Raw genomic sequence first — 20,685 nt, forward strand, 5'->3', positions numbered from 1 at the left:
GTGGTGTAAGACACTCTAAAGGCATGAGGACTTCACAAACCCTAACCCTAACCCTAAGTTTTCTCAACTTTCCTCAACATGTGGCAATGGGAGAGGGAAATCAAGAAGGAGAGGGGATAGATGGGAAATTTACCCGATGACATTGTCCTTGTTGCTCAAGTGAGCAAGAAGAACACGTGAAGAAGGGCTTGAGGGCCAAATCCCCAAGATCTTCCAAATGAACTCGAGAAGGACCAAATCCCTCGGGGAAGAAGCTCGAGAGACCCCGATCTACGGTTGGGTGAAGTTTAGGGAGGAACTAGTGGTGGGAAGGACCTAGGTTGTGGTGGAGATGGTCAGGGCGCCGGCCATGGAGGTTGGAGATTGGGGAACAATGGGGAAGAAGACCCCAAGGGGTATCCCTTCCCCAATATATAGGTGGCTGCGCGACCGGTCAAGAGTCCGGTCAGACCGGGCTGGTGACCGGCTGACCCGGCCCAGACTCCGGTTTCCGACCGGTCAACCGGACCATCCGGTCAGGGACCCGGTCCAACCGGACCAGGGACCGGCCAGCCCAGAATTTTCTAATTTTGCCTCGTTTTTGCCCCTATGCTTTGTGTAATGTGTGTGAGTGCTCAAATGATGACATGTACATATAGATAGATAGATGATGCTGAGATGAGCATAGACATGGGGTTGGAAACACAAAGTTCTCTAGGCATACCCATTGGAGAGAAAATCCAAACAAGATGTGAATAGCAACAATGGGCATGATTCGAAGTGTATATCAAGAATCATAAGTCATTTTGGAATGATTTTTGCAATAAGATCATTTGGCCTTATATAGTCAAATCAATTTGTAATGAAGGCTCAATGAGGGGCGGGGATTACTCCCCCTATGTGAAAGCGCAAATGTCATGTGACCGCGAAGAGACATGCTTGGGTCCATATAATGACATTGGGTCTATTTATGTTGCACATATAGGTATGCATCATACCAAGACATGGTAAGATGACTATCCCCATATGTGCTATGCCTCTAAGCTAGATAGCAAGATAAATGCAAGAATATAGTGCAAGAAGTTAATCAATCCAAGTTTTTAGGATCAAGAATACCAAGTTCTCCTCTCAAGTTAACAAAGCGGGCTTCATCCAAAGGCTTAGTGAAAATATCCGCCAATTGGTAGGTTGTTCCCACATGAGTGAGATCAATATCCTTATTGGCAACATGATCACGTAGGAAGTGATGGCGAATGTCAATATGTTTGGTGCGACAATGTTGAACCGGGTTGTTGGCGATCTTTATTGCACTTTCATTGTCACAAAGAAGAGGCACCGTACCAAGAGACACACCATAGTCTTTCAAGGTTTGCTTCATCCATAACAATTGAGTGCAACAAGATGCCGCGGATATGTATTCGGCTTCGGCGGTGGATAGGGCGGTGGAGTTTTGTTTCTTGGATGACCAACTCACCAATGACCGGCCAATAAATTGGCAAGCCCGGAGGTAGACTTCGATCAACCTTATCACCGGCCCAATCGGAATCCGAATAGCCAATGAGTTCAAAGGTTGACCCCTTTGGATACCATAGCCCGAGAGTAGGAGTGAGAACAAGGTATCTTAGTATCCGTTTGACCGCCACTAAATGGCTCTCCTTGGGAGCGGATTGAAAACGAGCACACATCCCTACACTTAGCATGATATCCGGCCTAGAGGCACAAAGGTAGAGCAAGGATCCTATCATGGAGCGGTATACCTTTATGTCCACATCCTTCTCACCGTCACATGAACCAAGTTGCCCCTTTACGGGCATGGGTGTCTTCATTGGACTCGCATTGGTCATGTTGAATTTCTTGAGCATGTCCTTCACATATTTTTCTTGAGAGATGAAAGTGCCTTTTGCAAGTTGCCTCACTTGGAAGCCTAGAAAGAACTTCAACTCTCCCATCATGGACATCTCAAATTTCCTAGTCATCAATAGCTCAAAAGCTTTGTTATGATTGGGGTTAGTTCCACCAAAGATAATATCATCAACATATATTTGACATATAAAGAGGCCACCCCCTTTAACCCGCTTGGTGAAAAGGGTGGAATCGACCGTACCCATGCAAAACCCATCATGTAGTAAGAAATCCCTAAGGAACTCATACCAAGCACGTGGAGCTTGCTTGAGACCGTAGAGTGCCTTATGGAGTAAATACACGTTGTTGGGTCGGCATGGGTCTTCGAAACCCGGGGGTTGAGCCACATATGCGGTTTCTTTTATGGGACCATTTAAAAATGCACTTTTCACATCCATTTGATATAATTTGAAATTGTGGAAAGATGCAAATGCAAGCAAAAGACGAATAGCTTCAAGACGGGCTACCGGCGCAAAGGTATCCTCAAAATCCATACCTTCTATTTGGGCAAACCCTTGCGCCACTAACCTTGCTTTGTTTCGTATAACAATGCCATTCTCATCTTGCTTGTTCTTGAATACCCATTTGGTCCCAATGACATTGATGCGATGATCCTTGGGTCTCTCAACTAGAGACCATACTTCATTGCGAGTGAAACACTCCAATTCTTCTTGCATGGCAATTACCCAATCCGGATCGACCAAGGCTTCATGTACCTTGAGTGGTTCAAAACTAGACACAAAAGCATGATGTTGACAATAAGTGATAAGTAATGCATGGTGTCTACGAGTTACCACTCCTCTTGAGATGCTACCAAGGACTTGATCCACTTTCATGTCGCTTGCCCTTGTAGCGGCCTTGATCTTCCGAACGGTTCCTTCATGATCAATGAATTCATCTCTTGCTAGTACTTGATCATGAGGGACCATTTGAGCTTGATCATGAGTTGAGGATGTTTCTTGATCGTCATCATGATCTTGCTCCATGGAATGAGGATCTCCTTCTTGTTCTTCGGATTGAGACTCATCTTGAGTAGAGGATGGTTCTTGAGTTGCACTTGATGGTTCGGCTTGAGTTGAGCTAGGCTCCACTTGTGGCGTGCTTGAAACATCTACTCCATCATCTTGATCATCATTATGAACCTCCATGGGCCGGATGTGTCCAATGCCCATATGCTTGATGGCACTAGATGGATCATCATCATTACCCGCAACACATGGAACAACTTGCTCCACTTGGGAGCCATTATCCTCCAAGAACACCACGTCACAAGATACTTCAATAGTCCCGGAGGACCGGTTGTAGTATCTATAGGCGTGAGAGTTCTCCGCATATCCAACAAATATACCCTCTATGGTTCTAGTTTCAAATTTACCGAGCTTTCCTTTGTTGTTCTTAACAAGGCATTTGCATCCAAAGACACGAATATACATGACATTAGGCTTGTTACCGGTAAGGAGCTCGTATGGGGTTTTGTTGTGGAGGGGACGGAGGAAGAGCCGGTTGGAGTAGTGGACGGCGGTAGAGATGGCTTCTCCCCAAAAGTTGTGGGGTGAGTTGAATTCACTCAACATGGTTCTTGCCATCTCGAATGATAGTCCGGTTCTTCCTTTCAACAACACCGTTTTGTTGAGGGGTGTATGGCGCCGAAAACTCATGCTTGATGCCCTCATCATCAACAAACTCTTGCATAGTGTAGTTCTTGAACTCGGTGCCATTGTCGGTCCTAATTGCCTTGATCTCGGATTCATACATACGTTGAGCTTTCTTGGCGAAGGTGATGAACTCTCTATGGGTCTCGTCCTTAGACTTAAGGGGAAAGACCCAAGAGTATCTTGAGTAATCATCAACAATGACAAGTCCATACTTGCTCCCACCAAGAGTATCATAATGTGATGGCCCAAAGAGATCCAAATGAAGGAGCTCCAAAGGCCTAGATGTGGAAACAATACTCTTGATGGGATGCTTCTTCTTGAGTTGCTTTCCGGCTACACATGCACTACAAACACGATCTTTCTCAAAAGAAACGCCGGTTAGTCCCACAATATGCTCACCCTTTAGGAGTTGTTTAAGATTCCTCATGTTAACATGACCAAGGCGGCGATGCCACAACCAACCTTCGTCATGCTTGGACGCCATTAGACATGTGGAGAAGGAGGGGCTCTCTTTCGAGAGGTCAACCACGTAAAGGTTGTTCTCCACATATCCAACAAGGACCAATTTGAGATTGTCACTCCTAAAGACTTGCACATAATATTTAGTGAAATATGAATTGTAACCGGCATCGGCAAGATGATATATAGAAAGTAAGTTATAGCCAAGGTGTTCAACAAGCATAACCGTCTCAAGGCACAAGTCCTTAGAGATTGCTACCTTGCCATACCCAAGTACCTTTCCCTTTGAGTTGTCACCAAAGGTAATGCTTGACTTCTTGTTGATATCTTCAATGAATTGATCAAGCACACCTTTTCCTCCGGTCATATGATTGGTGCATCCACTATCAAACACCCATTTTGGACCACCGGAGGAATACCCCTACAAAATCAAGTAGAGGATTTAGGAACCCATCGATTAATGGGTTCCTTTGCAATGGCAACAATATCTTTTGGTACCCAAATTGAGTACTCTCTATAAGCATAGCCATTAGGAGGGCCAACATAGTTAGCATAGACATCACCATAATAATCAACAAATAATGCATAGTGATCGTTTGGCCCCGTGCGGTCACCACTAGTGGCTTTGCCCTTTGAGGCTTTGCCATTGTTAGTGACCTTCTTGTTCTTATCTTGAGCGGGTTTCTCCTTCTTGTAGTTGTTCTTCTTGTGGGACTTGGGAACATATCCAAGTCCATACTTTTGATTGTTTGACCTTTGCTTACTCAAGAGGTCATCCAATCCCATCTTGTTCTTGGCGGTGGTGAACTTTGCAAGTTCCTTCGTTAACCTAACATTTTCCTCAAGAATAGATGCATGCTCACAAGAGGATTCATTAGGATGATAGTCGAGACCATATTTAGTCACCAAGGATTCAAGATATGCATTGGTCTCAACATGCAAAGAGAGTTCCTCTTGTAAACGAACATGTTCCTCAACAAGCTTAGCATGCTCACTAGTAAAAGATGTAGGGGGCTAGCATGCTTTTCAACAACAATGGGATCCTTCATTGATTCAAGTGCTTTCATGTAGGTTTCTTGGAGTAGGTCATGGTTCTCTCCAAGTTTCTTGAGCTCATCCTTTACAAGCTTGTTAGCTCTTTCAAGGTGGTCAAGATCCCTAGTGAGAGAAGCATGAGCAACTTCAAGTTCCTCTTTTGAGGTATGGAGCACTTGAGTCAAAGATTGAGCCCTATCAATAGTTTCTAGGTCCTTAACTTTATCAAGTTCATATGTTTCAATTTGTTGCTTAAGGCCTTGAGATATGCACCTTTCGGTTTTTAGCTATTGTCTTAGGAGATTGAATCTCCATTCCTTTTCATCCAATTGATATTCTAATTCCTCAATGGACTCATCCTTTTCTTTGAGAGAGTCCATCAAGAAATCAAACTTGACAAGAGCATCACCACGAAGGGTGCATCTAACATTGTAAAGTTCCTTAAGCACAATTAGTTCATCTTGATTTTCATTTTCATCATCAAGAACACTAGATAGGGAAGGTGGAGATTCCATTACCTTGGTTTCCCTTGCCATAAGACAAGAGCCAACGATTGTAGAGGAGGAAGAGTCATCGGAGTCATCATCTTGAGTGATTCTTGCCATGAAGGAGGAACCAACATCATTCTCCGTGGAGTAGTCCTTGGAGTAGTCATATGTGAAGAGTGACCCGGGCTTGGAGAAAGCCAAACCGGCCACCCCGACCTCCTTCTCCTCATCTTCATCTTCATCATCGGACAAGTACTCGGCTCCAACAAAAGCTCTTCCCTTGTTCTTCTTGAATCGATCGTCGATTGGGTTTGGCTTCAATCTTGGCTTGACCCCTTTGATGAATCTTGGCTTGTCTACCCTTTTCTCATAAGGGCACTCATTTGCAAAGTGGCTATCTTCATCACAATTGTAGCAAGTTCTCTTCTTCTTCTTGTCATTGAGGAGCATTGGAAACTTTGCCTTGTATTTCTTGGCAAAGAAAGCAAAGTCGGTAGCAATGTCACTAGTTGAAGTCATCTCTTCATCTTCTTCAATTTCATAGTCTTCTTTGCTTTCATGGTCGGCTCTAGCTTTGAGAGCAAGGTTGTGTGACGCTTCATGGTTGTGTGAGGCTTCATCAACACGGTTCATTGCCTTGAGCCTCTTTCCGGCTTTGGCCATGCTTTCATTGGCGGCCACATAGGAGACTAGATCATCGGAGTTGAGATCGTCACTCTTGGTCATGATTTGCAAGTTGAGTCCAAGGTTGGTGTCTTCTTGTTTGACGGCAATCATAGCAATGACCTTGGATTTTATGAAGGCTTCGTTCATCTCGAATCCGTCATTGTACTTCTCAACACCAAGTCCCTTGACCCTTACTTTCAGAGCACCAAGCCTAGCATAGGCATCGAATACGGTTTCTCCATCTCGAATCATGAGCTGGTAGGCCTCTTGCTTTGCGGTCTCATAGAGAGCTGATTGGATCAAATCGGTTCCCTCTTGGAGTACTACGATCCGATCCCACAACTCTTTAGCGGAGACAATGTCATCGACTTGATCAAGAAGCTTGCGGTTGATGCCACTTCTAATCTTGTCACGTGCGGATGCATTGAGTTGACGGTTGTAGAACTCGGTGGAGGTCAGCCGAGTAGGATCTTGTGGATCCCGATGTCCATGAACAATGAGCTCCCATAGCTCCACACCTGCAGCTAGCGAATATGAGATTCCATAGCAGATTTCCAATGTGGAAAGTGAGTTCCATCGTAATGGGGAACGGTCCCACTATGGTTTATATGAGGCATGGGTGAAGTGTTTCGGGATAGTCATGGTTAACATCATGGTAGGATTCCTTAGAGGTCGAAGCCCCACTAGGAGTTCCACCCTGAGTTAGGTTCTTAAGCATGGCGGTCATTTTCGTCATTTGGTTTTGTAGCTCATCCTCCTTTTTCTTCTTCTCGGCATCATATGCCAAGAGTCTAGATTTCATCTCTTTAACCGAAAGGTTAGAGTCGTCATCTAGACCCACGGAGAGTTTATCCATCTCACTCTTAAGGCGGTGAAGCCCTTAATAAGAGTCCGAGCTCGATACCAATTGAAAGTATAGAGATGGTAAACCTAGAGGGGAGTGAATAGGTTTCTACTGATTTTAATTCTTTCTTTGCAATATTAGGCTTTGCGGAATATAAAGGTGAGCCTAATGCAAACTAGGTGAAGCAACCTATATGAGGATACAACTAACTCAAGCACGAAGGCTCTCACGAGGCGAGTTAAATCACAAGTAAGGAGTTCGGTTAGAGATAACCGATAGCACGCGGAGACGAGGATGTATTCCCGTGTTCCCTTGCTTTGCAACAAGGTACGTCACGTTTGGAGGAGTGGAGGTCCCACGAAGGATTCCCCGCGCCACGAAGGCTCACCCTATTCTCCGGAGCCTATCCCACGAAGGAATAGCTCACTCACTTGTGGTAGACTTTGAGGTAGCCTCCAAACCTTCACAATCTTGCCCGGAGCAAATCCACAGCCCGGATGCTTCCGGACTCCTCTTGCCCACCTAGGGTTTCCAAGGAACCCTAGGAAGCAAGCTTCTCAATGAATACAAGGGGGAATGAGATTTGGCTTGGTAGAACGGTAGATCGGGTCCTCCTCTAATGATTCCCCGGAGGGATTTGAGTTTGGGTGGAGGAGGAGGGAGATGTGAGGCTTTTGGTGTTTCTAGCAATGGAGTAAGAGAGAGAGAGCTCAAGAACGGCTTATAGTATGTTGCCTAACCCTTCCAAGGTAGAAGAAGGGGTATTTATAGTGTTCTTCAAAATCGGCCGTTGCCACTTGCCACCTCAGCATTCTTCCTCGATAAACCCGGTTGACCGGACCACATACCGACAGCCGGTCGTGAGGCCGGTCGACCGGGCCGTGACCGGACAGCCCGGTCGAGGGCCGGTCGGACCGGATCGGTGACCGGATCACCTTTGCGTCGTCCGGCGCTTCTCCGGTTGGTGGCCGGTTGCTGCCCGGTTTCCGACCGGTCGACCGGACGGAGCGCCGGACCCGCCGGTCAGGAGCCCGGTTGACCGGGCGCAAACCGGACCTGCTGGTTCCTCCTTTGGAGCCCGGTTTCCGACCGGTTGACCGGCCAGCACGCCGGACTGGCCGGTTGCTTGGCCCGGTTGGACCGGGCTGGTGACCGGATTTCTCCTGTAACCCCTTTTTGATTGTTGTTGAAATGGGGGTCTCCTTTAGCCTTCTTGTTCCTTTGATACACCATTTACGCCTCATTGCCTAATACCTGAGATTATCCTTATAAACATATTAGGCCAAATACTTTAGCACGGTGTCATCGTTACCAAAATAATGGATAAGGGTGAAATACCCTTACATTCTTGTTGAAACTAAAGTAATTCGCAAGACATATTTGACGTCCAAAATGTAAATAATCATGCAAACGGTTCAATATATACTCCAGAAGTTTCTATCAATATGGTGATCTATTCATGCACTAAATCCTCTATTGAGATATTTATTAGATCATATGTTTTAGACATGTTTACCATAAATATGTATGCATTACATGGTTCATACACATGTGAAAAATATTCATGAAGCAAATAATACTACAAACTAAAGTTTAAATTTAGAAAGTGCAAGTTTATTTTTCAATGATGTACATTACTAACATATATGTAAAGAACGGTTGGAGTAACATTTGGTAACTTTTCTGTTTAGTCAAATATGTTGAATACGTAGTTGTACTCATTAACACTATAACATGATTAAACTAAGGTGCAAAAGAGTATAAAATTTTAATATAAACCATGTTTATTTTAATTTAGAACTAGGCGATAGTAGTTATGGAAACTTGTAATAATTTTCTAACAAGGATGTCAAATGATAGATCATATCAGTGGCGGACCTTGAATAAAAACTGAGGGGGGGCCGAAGCAGGTCACCAACGTGTAATTTTATGGTTATTTTTCTACTCTAAATTGTATGTGGAATTTTTTTGGGTAAAATTACATACTAAATTAGAGTTGCAGTTGAAAAAAGAATATAAGGATTTTTTTTTGACAAATGTTAGGCTTGCTAGGAAAATCCCACTCTGCTACCTACTGCACCCTGTTTTGTCTAAGTTATCGTATAGGTAAACTTTTTTTTGCATATAGCTAGGCTAAATAACTTTGTGACGTGTGAGTGTTGGGTCAATCAATGCTGAATCCTACGCTAAGCACATGCGGCCATCACCTCCACCTAGAAAAACCCAGTGGATGTGTTCCAGACTTCCAGGCTGTTGAAAACATGCTCATCGCTGCAAGTTCAAAATAGAATAGGGTGTAAAAACTACTAATGGTAATAGTTAACTTTCAGTTTTGCTGGGGGGGGGGGCATGGCCCAGGTTGGCCCAGCCGAAGGTCCGCCAGTGGATCATATTGACATTGACCATAAACTTGGTTCGTGCGATTCTACGTGGTCACATGTTTATAAGATAGTTTCTATTCTAATTGAAACATTTACGTGTTTCTATTTTTTACAAATATTATAACTACTAGCATAATTCCCCGTGCTTCGCTACGGAACCACAATAATAAATGTAGAAGACTAATTTGACATATGACCTTATAAAATATAATTGATATTTCTATTTTTTTTAGAAACACAGTACAAACGCAGGTACTCACATACACGCGTATACACTGACCCCTATGAACGTACACACGCACATCCTACCCCTATATGAGCACCTCTGAAAGACTGAGCCGGCGGATTGGATTTTAAAATTGACGAAGTCACCACATGTGTCTCGCTGTCATGGGAACGTCGCCTCCCACTAAATGAATATCCGACTTTATGAGATACCCAGATGTCAAACGTGGAGTTTGAACTTTGGTGGGCTGGGGTACAACCTCCCTCATAACCAGATGTCGAAGGATGGATGATATTTGCAAAGAGACCATCTACCTTAATAGTTTCTTCATGAAGATAAGCTGATCATTACTAAATAAAGCTAACAACGCTGCTTAGAACTTGCACCCACATTCTGGTAATCTGCAAGTAACAGAGGAAGTAGTATTTATGTTTATAAAGTAAAACACCGAGGTGAGCTAGAAATCTTGGGTTGAAGTCCTAATCTACATACAATTTGATTCGTTTTTCGGCGCCACCGGATTCCAAGTCTAGAGTCGTTGAGACGCTTGATCGCCTATGCAGTAGAGCACGTAGGATATGCAAAAAGGCTTGTAGAATTTTTTTTACTTACTATAAACATGGCGCTTGCGCGCGTCACGTGCTGCTGCCGAGACTTGCAGCATGTTCGGCATGACGTTGGATCTTCATAAGTTGAAGAATCAGCTAAGCTAGCATGAGCAGAGCTGACAGCTGAGTAGTCCACTCTAATTAACATGCATCAGTGCATCACGGCGGTTGATGCAGATGCAGAACCCACCGGCCCAGGAGAGGATTGAGCGATAATACAAGATCGGGGGGAACTGCCGCCGGTTGTCGTTGCCTCTGCCTGACGCCCGCGCATGACACACCCTGACGTTACATGCCATCGCCCTGGTTGTGATCATGTCGAGCTCGAAGCCAGACAGTCGACGGCGCCGCTGCTCGTACACGATGGCTGCACGTCAAGTGGCGCTTGCGGCCATGATTTCATCGAGCAGCAGAACGAAACACACCTCCATCTGCACTATGGCCATGTCGGTTGGACGGCTGGGTTGCCAAAATTTATAACTTGCCAAAATTTTATGTTGTCGTATTTTTTTGATTGTATGTTGTCGTATTTCGGTATACCAGGGAGCACGTCTACAATACATGAATGACCAAACACTTTGGTCGGATCTAAATAGCTGCATTCAATCGTACTTTACGTCTGCCGTACACTAGTCTGCTGATGCCTTAACGGCAAAAACATAAGGCATTGGTTAGGATCGAAAGTTGGTTTCAGTCAAAAATCCAGCCAAATAGCACCAAATGAATTTGACGCCATCATTTTCAGAGGAAACACGTGCCTCAGCAAGCAAATCCTCACATGCCAGGCTAGTTTGCCATTACCAAGTGACAGTACAGCCCAGCATACATCACCCTTCGAAACTTACCTCATATCCACCCGCACAGTCCGTAATACACCCCCTGAAACGCGACACCCTGACCGCCTCTAGTCAAGCAATAGAAGTAGAATCTAGTATCTGGGAAGTTGCCATGCCGGTGGTGATGGGAAATTGGAGGGCAAGGGCCACGTCGGCGTCAAAAACTTTCTGTCATCTCCGCACCTCAGTACCAGTCAATCTTCCTCCATTCACTATTTCTGCTTTCCAACCACATAGCTTTCGAGCAAAAGGGCTTCTAGAAGAGCTGATCAGCTTATTTGAGACTTGGAAACACCAGCCATTCAGCTGATGTGAGTTCCCTAGCATAGGTCATCTTTTCAAGATTATTTTTGGGTATACACATATAACATACGGCAACTGTGAGGAGCTACGAGGGCAGTAATAACCACAGCATGAGGCCTATAATCCATCAGTCAGAGACGTATATGGTACAAAGGACCTAACACTAACATGCTCTGGTATTATCAGTTCACCAACTCCTTTCCAGGGAAAACCTATACTGGATCTAACTGGAGAAACCAATACTTGGATCTAACATGCTTCCGGGAAATCAGTCCTGCAGCTATGTGGATAAATCTATAAAAGCTAAAGTGTATCTAACATGCATGCTTCCAGAAACAATGTCAGTTCAGCAACTCGTTTTTAGGGAAATCAGCTCAGGAACTCTTTTTCAGGGAAATCAGTTCAGCAACTATGTACCGAACCCATTCTTACCTTTAACAAGAACCCGCATGTATCTGGACCAAAAGTACACCGCAATGTAAACAACCCAAAGGAAACTTTTGGTAGGCACATAAACATTCCATTCCACCCTCAACACATTACTCAAGCCTCCCAGGGTCATTTATGTTGATGATGCATATGCATGCAATAGGGGAACCATAAGGAAGCTGAATCAGCAGTGGAGGCAGAATAGTACATACACTAGGCATCAACTTTTGGCTAGCTGAGGATAATACAAACATGTTAACAGCTCGCTCTCCATGGGAGAAGGTTCTTTTGCTCTTTAAGTAACTATCTTATGCAGGTACCATGTTTCTTCATATTGCTATCTTACACCTTATCTAATTGATAAATTTCCATAAAATCTCGCAAGTAATCCCAGGTTTTTTTTATAACACCATGTTCTTGGTCTTGAGACATAAAGTTTCACAAAAAATACCAAAGCCTACCGTATGCTGACAATGAGATGAAGGTCACTAGGTGGGGTAATCAACGATGAGGAACTCTATGGCAGGTCCGCAAGCCAGAGAATTACCGAATGCGGTGCAGATGGCTCAAGGAAAGGACACATTTAGATAGTGTGGGATTTTGTGAAACCTTTGAACTACAAAATCTACAGTGTTTTTAAAATAAAGAGTTCTTTAACTGTTGGGTAATTGTCGTAGTCTATTCACAGAACATGGATGTATTCTGTGGTACATGAAATAATGTATCATGCATGCCAAACTTGTCATTTACCAGTCCATGCCAGTTCAAAAATATCATGTCACATTTCTATTTATATTAGAATTATCACAATGTGCAAAGTAGTATCATTTAACTGCTAACAATATTCCCTAGTATAGTTTACATGACAAAAGTATGCACAGATAATCAAAGTACCAAGATGAAAGTGATCATCATTACACACTTTCTCTTTGCTCATTATCAGATGAAAATTAATCCTAAGGAACGTCACCAGCAGTAGATGCCAAGAAATGAGATGCGGATCAGAACACAACCTAAGTTACTTCAGTACTGTTCCTATTTCCAAACATGTGCAGCGGTACGTAGTTATGTATGTACAAATAAGAGCTCCATAAGAAGATAAAAAGGGGGCTATGGAGTATAACTGATTGCTGTAAGCATGTAATCTTGACAAGGAGGAATAGTTACCACTATGCAAGTGTGGCAGCCTCGATGCTATCATGATAATCTCTTCGTTTTCATTAACAAGTAGGATAGCAATAGCTTTCAGTTCTATCCTGAAGGCACCATCTTTCGCGTCAAAAAAAGGAGCTCTTTAACCAGTAAATTCATGTGTCGTCATTATCTCTACAGTCAGCCATGCCAATAATAATGGCCGGTTTGCAAAACAATTCCCGAATTTAATCAAGAGACAGATTTTTTTTCATCGCCTCATAAACCATATAGGTAATACTTGCAGCAGGCACCACCTTAAGGAGGTTTGGTAGGATTCCTTTGTAGAACCCAGAAACACCTTCATGCTTTAGGGTTCTCCAGAATACATCCGACATTCCTTTATATGCTGCCTCTGAATTCCCTTGTTGAGCTTGCAATCTACAATTATTTCGGAAAAAAAGTTGAGATAGAGATTTTTTATGTATGTGTATGCAATTACACATTTCTGATTTCTTACCTTGTTCTGATGACCTGTAAAGGGTAAACACATGTGGCTCCCAGTGCTCCAGAGACAGTGCCACAGCCCAGTTGTACTAGAGGACCAGGTTCTACATTATCATAATAACTGATAATCAAGTAATAGATTAAAGCAAAAGAAAAAGGTACGAAATGCCAGCAAATCCTAAGCGAGAGCTTACCACTGTCCTTTATGATATATGTCCTGGACGCATCTTTCAAAGTCTCGTATACAGCAAGATCAATTCCAGCATAAGGGACAATACCAAGCAAAGATGGAACAAGACCTCTATAGAACGCTCGAGGACCTTCGTGCTTCCATATATCCCTTGATAAGGCACCAAGACTAGGAACTTTACCACTCTCGCAAGAAAAAGGTTTGTAGCCGTGTCTTTACTAAATCTATGGGGTAAATTGCTGTTTGCGCTACTGCACCAGCCAAACCACCAGCAACAAGGCGTTCAGAAGCGCCAACTGCACTCTTATTTTCTCCTTTGCTCTTCATAATATATTCTTTCAGTGTTTCATAGGCATAAAACCTTATTGCACTCTCTGGAGCAACTTTTACAACATTCAAACCATTCCCTCTAAAAAATCCCCTTAGGCCACCTCGGATAAATATATCCTTAACTGCATGTGCGACCGTCGTGCGCGTTGTCTGTACTTGCATGATCACTTTAAGGCGATCAAGCGGTGCAGTTGCAGTACGAGATGCTGCACCTGCAATGCCCCCTGCGATCAGATATTTGCTTGCGCTGACATGCTTACTTAATCCTTCTGGTATAGCAGCCTGTTCACCTATATCTACAAGGCAAACTCTTTCCCAGTGATGATATATGTTCTCAATTGTTGCTTCATTTGGATAAAGCATAAGAAAATCCCTCCATTCTTCAAAAGTAATAATTCCATTGTTGTCCTTGTCCACATGCTCAACAAACCGTGCAAGCTCCTCATCATCAATCTCTATACCTGCAAACAACAAACTGTCACTGCTTGTAAGTTATATTATGGATATAATAAGACAAAAGCCTAAATAACTAGAGTTCAAGATGATCCAAGAATTCTAGCAAATTATACGAGGCGGGACACAAAATCTAGACAGAGGCAGAACATATTGTTTGACAGAAAATGTGGTATACTAGTGAGGTAGGAATGCAGTTCAAGAATAAGACCAATGCATATTTCAGTGTTTCCTACAAGCTTGACATTACACTGGAGTATAATTTAACTTCAACTGGGACACTGCATAAGAGACGCTCGATGATCTTAGTTGATGTTGGAGAACCAGAATCTTTGATAGAGAAAAGCAAATGTCCCAGAACTTTTGAGTGAATGAAGAACTAACAAGCAAATAAAAGTTGCCCGGTAACTTGCTGAAAAATAAAACTAGTAACCTAACCTTCAACATACGTTTTTCCAAAAGCAAATAAACAAGACCAATTGCAGCCAGGCATTATACCATTCTAAAGTTTTCTCAGCATGTTGATTAGTATTTTTTTTCTGCAAAGTATGCATGCCAAGCTTTCACTCAAGACGGTACAAATGAAATACCTGGCGTTACTGAAACTGTTACCGAAATCAAGCTCATTTGCCAATATAACTCGAGTAACAAAAATTACTTATGCCTAAAACAGTAATTCTTCATTTGATATCGGTATCATGAGTTGGCCAACTCACAGGTAACTCTACACTGAATTCAAGAACACCAGGATAGAAGTTAGCTAAAGAAAAATACGAAGCTTGACCATATTTCTCGAACTAGACAAAGCCCAACAACTGAGCCCACTTCATAGTCTAGACCGCTGGGCACTGCCTCTGTTAGGTGAGCTATAAGTTGCTAGGCATCTAATTTTAGTTACATATGCAATGCAGCGTTTAGTATGGGTTATAGTCAGAGCTGTCTAGCTAATCAGTTGGAGCTGCCGTGTGAATTCCACCAACAGACAGAGAGAATTCTTCCCTAAGACAAGGTGAAGATCAAGGCAAATAAACAATATGTTACTGATTATGAACTCTCCAAGCAGTGACGGAACTTTGACATAAAACTCAGAACAGGCCAAGAATATTTTTGGGGGAGAAAACAACAGGGGGCAGTGAGCTTGAACAGAACTAATGGTGTTCTCCACTTCTACTACTCCCTCCGGTCCGTTTTAATCGACGCCAACAGCAAGCAAAATACACGCACGCAGTGAAGTCAGCTGCGTCGATTAAATACGAACGGAGGTAGTACTTAATAGTCACTAAAGGACGTACCCAGTGCTGAAAGCTCCCACACATTGTGGAGTCTGGGGAAGGGTATTTCTAGGCAGCCTTTCCCTTGCTTTTTATTATGCAAAGAGGCTGATTCGAACCCAGGACCTCCAGGACACAAGTGAAGATACTCTACCACTGCGCCAGGCCCGCCCTTCACTACTGAATATTCACTGATAGAAAAATAAGAATTTTGGGCTAGACAGGCCACAGCACATGTTTGCTGCAACGTAGCTCCACCGCTATCTCCCAGTTTTTGACATTTGTAACTAATGTCAATCAGAATCAGTATCATTTGGGGCTGCATGCGCACCATGCATGTGCGTCTCTGATACCCATGAACTACCACACTAGCTAAAGAATAAAAATTCACAATCAGGATAAACATAAGAAAACAAGCTCCACGTATTGCTGAGAACAATATTATAATAGTTTGTAAATAGTTGAAGCATGAGATGATGCACTGGATTATGCATACTGAGTATAAGCGATCCAATCATGTTGGATTACACACTTTAATGCATTAGAGTATGCCAGGTGAGTACATCAGGCGTCTGCAGAATCATTTTGTGTGGCAACATGGAACTATTTGACAAGAGAGGATTTAGAGCCACCGAATTTATTAAAAGGATCTAAACCACATAACTTATCAACGCCTAAATCTGCCGGACAAACACCTCCGACATGAATATCATGTGACTGACTGTGTGTGGCAGGAAAAATCCATCGATATTAGTTGTGGCAATTGCTTTCATATGTTCAGTTCTACATGTTCAGAAAGTAGTATAGTATCAAGAAATCAACTTAACTGTAAGACCACACTGCAATTGAAAGTGTTGACATAAATTGCATAAGACAGCCAAAAAATGAGAAAAATGATGGCCAGTGACAAGGTACAGTAAGTCATACTCCCTCCCTTACATTTCCCAACGGAGGGAGTATTAGTTAATTAGGAGCTAACAAGACCTCCAATGTTATACACCACTGCACAACACCATTTTACTGGAAAGCTACGATACACCATGCAATCCAATCTAAAGAACATGACTAGGTGCTAAAGCAAGGCACAGCAAAACAAAAGTACCTCCATCTGCACAAGGTACACCAAAATGAAAGTACCAAGGTCCAAAGCACACATGTACCATTACAACACAGTATATAACTGAAAATCGGGAACAAGCAAAATGCCTACTGCTCATGGACCAAACAGTGGCACTATTAAATACTCTAGCAGTATATTGGTTTAAACTCTCAAGATCCGGTCAAGTATTATCATACAGTTGCTATTGTCACCAAGCAATGGGAACTTTCACAGTGTTCATGTATGGTAAAGAATTAGGCTACATTTCAAATGTATTGAATGCGCTACATATGAATACTGGAAATCCTCTATAAGTACATAGGAGCATGGTTCAAGAAGGCGCTAGGCAAACTGGAAATAGGCGAGATAGGCGCTAGGCAGAGGCAAAACTAGAAATTAACACATAGAGCTTTTAAAACTGGATAGAAGCCGCCCTCCCCCAGAGCGCTACTGATTTTTGCTGCAATTCCGTGAAACCACGTCACCTGCTTACTCATTGATTTTCTGAAGGTGAAATGTGCTATGTTGAACATTTGGATGGAATACTAGTGCACAACTTCAATAGGGCTGTAGTAGTTTATAGTTAAGTAATTTTATTTTTTTACTTTTTGCACGAAACATATGTCAAGCACTGAGGTACATCGTCTTTTTGCTTACTACATCTTAAATGGTTCACGGATCTAAGACCCCAAGTGTGCATTTTGGTTTCAGGCCAGTTCTGTTCAGTAGCTTGATAAACTGAGGTATCCACCACCAAGGAACACATTAAATTGATAAATATCATTTCCCTCTTCTCTCACATCTCAGGTATGGAAGTTGCGGGACAACAACATGAAGCCCATCCTCAATTGTGCATCCACATGAATGCTCTGTAACACAAAACATGATGTTATTATGATCTTACTGTTCAGCTGTTTTTCGTTATCTAGCAGTAGATGCCCCTCGGTGCCTCACCATTCTGTCAAAACAGATATACGCTCACTGGAAGTGTGATCAAACATAATTGGTGCTGGCATCTAGCATATCAAAAGGACCTTTCCAATCTCCACATATGACAACAGTGATATACATCTGCTCACAGAGCAAACGAAAAAAGGGGGCAACACTCCAAATGGGTAGCTACTAATTTTCTGCAAGCATCCAATAACAACCAAGTGTTAATATGCTTTTACCGCAAAGGCATTCTGCACAACGAGGCAGCATTTAAATGACACTCCAACAGGCTGGCTACTAATTCGCTGCGAGCATCTAGGAACAACCAAGGAGCAGAAACATGCTACGGCACAGCATTTCGCACAACGTGATGTCTAACATCATTTGATCATTATATCGCAGTGGTCGGTCGGTAGTGGTGCGCAGACGAAACGCGGGGGCGGGGCGGAGGCGTGGGTAGAACATACCAGCCTTGACGAGCGCGTCCCAGAGCTCCTCGGGCAGGATGCACCCGTTGTGCTCGACGTCGATGGCCTGGAAGATGCGGTATAGCTCGAGCTCCTTGTCGTCCATGTACCGCCTGAAGTCGTCGTAGCCTACGCGCCCGTCGCGGTCGCGGTCGCATGCGCGGAGCAGCTCGCGCGCGTACTTGCACTCGGCGGGGACCTGCATCGCGGCGAGGCCGGCCTCGATCTGCGCGTAGTCGAGCTGGCCCCGGCCGGAGGTGTCGAAGAAGCCGAACATGTCCTGGATCCGCGCCTCCCGCTCCGCCTCCGACTCGTGGAGCGCCAGCAGCACGTGCTCCATGGTCACGGGCCCCGCCTTGCGCGCCGGCTCGGCCGCCGCGGGGGCCGCGGCGGCGACGGGGGGAGGGGAGGCGGCGGCGCGGGGCTCGACCGCGTGGGCCGCCGCGCCCGTCATGGCGGCGGCGGCGAGGCGGGGCGGGGCGGGAGGCGGAGGGGGCGGCGATGGTGGTGGTGGAGGGTTGCGTTGGTTTGGGGAATGGAATGGAATGGAATCGGAATCGAAGAGAGGGAAAGGAAGGGAGGAGAGTAGACGGGAAGGCAATGCACGTGTGCGTTTCAGGCCTACGGGAGGATACGGGCACCCGTATGGGCTTGTGCCTTGTGCGAGTGCCCAGTCTACCCCACACGTCCCACAAATTGCAAGAACTTGTTTGAAACTGCAAAGTGTTAAGCACTACTAGGAGCATCTCCAGTCGCGTCCCCAAAGCGTCCCCCAAAGGGATTTGGGGCGCGCCGGATAAAAAAAAACCGTTCCAGCCGCGTCCTCCAAAGCCCATTTTTGTCCGGCGCGCCCTCATACGGTGTCCGGCGCCCCGAGTCCATCCCCGTCCCACAGGGGACGCACCGGGGACGCCGGACACAACGAAAAGCGCGCGGGGAGTGACGGGGGCGACTCATCAGCGGCACAATAAATTTTTAACCTAACCGTCGTCTACCTCGCGACGGAAGTTATTGGCGGTGCAGTTCCCGCAGCGACGGTGCAGTTCCCGCAGCGACGCGTCCCGTCGCGTCTAGCTCTGCGTGCCGGCGTTAATGCGCGCCACCGCTCCCCGCCTCCCTCCGGCCTATAAAAGGGCCGCCTCTCATCGTCCCTCTCACACACAAACCCTAGCGCCTCTCTCCCAAACCCTAGCCGCCACCATCTCAACAAGACTCAATGCTATGTCCGGTAGAGGCGGAGGCCGACCTCGCGGCCGTGGTAGTGGTCGTGGTCGCGGCAGAGCTGAACGCTCGCCGTCGCCTTCCACGCCGCCGGCTTCATCATCGTCGGAGATGGACGTGGAGCCGGACGTGCGGTTCGAGTTGGTCCTCGTCCTCAAGGGCGACCCGCGCGGCATCCCAGAGGCTGCCGGACTCCTTCGCCGACTACGTCGCCGGCGACGATCGCCCGCGCACGATGCATCTGCGGGAGGCTGCGTGCGGCTACTACCGGTGGATCATCGACGTGATCTACGACGCGCGCGGCAAGATGTACCTCAACATCGGGCTGGGAGAAGTTCGCGCGGCACCACGGCCTCCAAGCCGGCTTCATCCTCATGTTCTCCTACTTCGGCGACGGGGACATGAGCGTCAAGGTCTTCGACGAGACGCGGTGCCGCCGGGACTACCGGGCGACGGCAGACCGACGAGGAGGACGGCCGAGTGTTCTTTCTTCGCAGCGAACACGTGCACGGAGGTTTACGGATGTTCGCCTCATCGGTAGAACCAACAAGGGCACCATCCTCCCGCTGGATTTTCCGAGTTTAGGTGACCGGGTGTGCACTCGAGTGTTCTTTCTTAGCGACGAACACAGAAACCTCCGATGCACGGCCTAGTTAGGTTTAGTTTATTTGCAATATTTTATATTTGTGTCCACCACCGTTCCAACTATGTATTAGTTTGTGAAAACCACGTTCCCAATTATGTATTAGTTCCAAACAACACTTTTCAAGTTCTCTCATGGTTTTGGTTCCCATATGAATTTATGATACACGGCATCCAAATTCATGTTAATTTTTTTATTTCCTATGTTTTGAGTTGTGTTCCATGCAGACTCTACATCCTTCTCCATTCTTTCACCTCTTACTATCTAGTTCCTACCTCATTTTGCCACACATGTACTGCTTGAGTTTTTGCGAGAGTTTCAAGTACTCCATGACTAGGAGCACCCTCCCACCACCCCCTTTCCATTGATACTCCCAAGTATACAAATATTGTCCCAAGGGTTGTGGGAGGAAGCCATTCTTTCATTGTTTTGCTAAATCTCATGTGCCTGAGATTTTCTTAAGTTTGAATCACATGAGAAAAATAGGACTACGGTTTATAGATAAGTGCAAATTGTTCTAGTTGCGTTTTCGAAAAGTGCAACTCGTTCTAGTTGCAATTTTTCACTATTTAGAAAAGTGCCACTTGTTTTAGAAAAAGTGCAATTATATGAGAGTTGCGGTTGCACTT

The 20,685-nt window shown here is 44.9% G+C and overlaps 1 pseudogene; it reads right to left on the minus strand.

Moving 5' to 3' along the window:
* Window positions 1-13,006: 13,006 nt before the first annotated feature.
* Window positions 13,007-18,646, minus strand: LOC124689508 (annotated as a pseudogene).
* Window positions 18,647-20,685: the final 2,039 nt, after the last annotated feature.

Source organism: Lolium rigidum, chromosome 1 (genome assembly GCF_022539505.1).
Source record: "Lolium rigidum isolate FL_2022 chromosome 1, APGP_CSIRO_Lrig_0.1, whole genome shotgun sequence".
NCBI lineage: Eukaryota > Viridiplantae > Streptophyta > Magnoliopsida > Poales > Poaceae > Lolium > Lolium rigidum.